The 2,031-nt window shown below is 44.9% G+C and overlaps 1 protein-coding gene across 2 annotated transcripts in view; it reads left to right on the top strand.

Annotated features, from left to right (window-relative positions):
- LOC122544572 (late histone H2A.L3-like) overlaps positions 1 to 2,031 on the top strand; it is a 16,751-nt gene that overhangs the window by 13,815 nt on the left and 905 nt on the right. The window lies entirely within an intron of this gene.

The raw sequence follows: 2,031 nt of genomic DNA, 5'->3' as shown, positions 1-2,031 counted from the left end.
TTGGCGAGGAAGATGCAGAGATACTTGCATCTAGACTAGAAGAGATTGAGGTTCACAAAGAAGAGGTATTAGATATACTGCAGAGTGTGAAAATAGACAAGTCCCCTGGGCCGGATAGGATCTATCTTAGGATCCTCTGGGAAGCAAGGGAAGAGATTGCTGAGCCTTTGGCATTGATCTTCAAATCATCATTGTCTACAGGAATAGTGCCTGAGGGCTGGAGGATAGCAAATGTGGTTCCCTTGTTCAAAAAGGGTAGTAGAGACAACCCTGGTAATTACAGACCAGTGAGTCTCACTTCAGTTGTTGGTAAAATGTTGGAAAAGGTTATAAGAGATAGGATTTATAACCATCTAGAAAAGAATAATCTGATCAGGGACAGTCAGCACGGCTTTCTGAAGGGTAGGTCGTGCCTAACGAATCTTATTGACGTTTTTGACAAAGTGACGAAACAGGTAGATGAGAGTAAACTGGTTGATGTGGTGAATATGGATTTCAGTAAGGTATTCAATAAGGTTCCCCACAGTAGGCTATTATACAAAATGTGGAGGAGTGGGATTGTGGGAGACAGAGCAGTTTGGATCAGTAATTGGCTTGCTGAAAGAAAACAGAGGGTTGTAGTTGATGGAAAATGTTCATCTTGGCATCCAGTTACGAGTGGCGTACCGCAAGGGCCATTGGTGGGTCCATTACTGTTCGTCATTTTAATAAATGACCTGGATGAGGGCTTAGAAGGGTGGGTTAGTAAATTTGTGGATGACACAAAGGTCGGTGGAGTTGTGGATAGTGACGAAGGATGGAGTAGGTTGCAGAGAGACAGATAGGATGCAGAGCTGGGCTGAGAGGTGGCAAATGGAGTTTAATGTGGACAAGTGTGAGGTGATACACTTTGGACGGAGTAATCGGAATGCAAAGGACTGGCTAATTCTTGGGAGTGCCGATGAGCAGAGAGATCTCGGAGTCCATGTACACAGATCCCTGAAAGTTGCCACCCAGATTGACAGGGTTGTTAAGAAGGCATACAGTGTTTTAGCCTTTATAAATAGAGGGATTGAGTTCCGGAACCAGAAGGTTATGCTGCACTGTACAAAGCTCTGGTACGGCCACACTTGGAGTATTGTGTACAGTTCTGGTCACCGCATTATAAAGAAGGATGTGGAAGCTTTAGAAAAAGCTTTGCTGCAGAGGAGATTTACTACGATGTTGCCTGGTATGGAAGGAATGTCTTAAGAGGAAAGGCTGAGGGTCTTGAGGCTGTTCTCGTTAGAGAGAAGATGGTTGAGAGGTGACTTAATAGAGACATGCAAGATAATCAGAGAGTTAGATAGGGTGGTCAGGGAGAGTCTTTTTCCAAGTATAGTAACGGCAAACACGAAGGGACTCAACTTGAAAGTGAGGGGAGATAGGTATAAGACAGATGTCAGAGGTAGTTTCTTTCTTCAGAGAGTCGGAATGCTTTGCCTGCAATGGTAGTAGATTCGCCGAGTTTAAGTGCATTTAAGTCGTCATTGGACAGGCATATGGACGTACATGGAATAGTGTAGGTGGGATGGGCTTCAGATTGGTCTGACAGGGCGGCGCAACATCGAGGGCCGAAGGGTCTGTACTGCGCTGTAATGTTCTATGTTTGTATGTTATGAATGTTATATAAAGCAATGAGTGATAGCTGACCCGGTCCGCGCCTTATTCTCTGTTGTATGTATTCTCATGTATATCCTGTGGTCCCAGCCTGGTGAGAGAGATCATGTGAAACGCCACTGAGTCATTTTTCAGCTGCTTGTATGTGTCCGTGTTACTCTTTGTTATTCGATCAGTTCAGGAGTTACATGCCCCGATGGGGCACGAACCTTGAGTCTCACCCCTGGAAAACAAAGTGCCCCCAGTACCAGCCGGCAAGCAAAGTAAGCAGTTTCCCTCGCAGTGCGGTTTAACTTTGTTTATTTTACATTTCTAAATTTCCGCACGGGTATTGTCCGGATGCAAAATACACCGAAATAAAACAGCTGCAGAAGTGGCAGAGTAAATGTGGAG

The sequence above is a fragment of the Chiloscyllium plagiosum genome, chromosome 50 (assembly GCF_004010195.1).
Source record: "Chiloscyllium plagiosum isolate BGI_BamShark_2017 chromosome 50, ASM401019v2, whole genome shotgun sequence".
Lineage (NCBI taxonomy): Eukaryota > Metazoa > Chordata > Chondrichthyes > Orectolobiformes > Hemiscylliidae > Chiloscyllium > Chiloscyllium plagiosum.
Note: the sequence above shows the minus strand (reverse complement) of the source record. Positions and strands in the feature narration are given on the sequence as shown.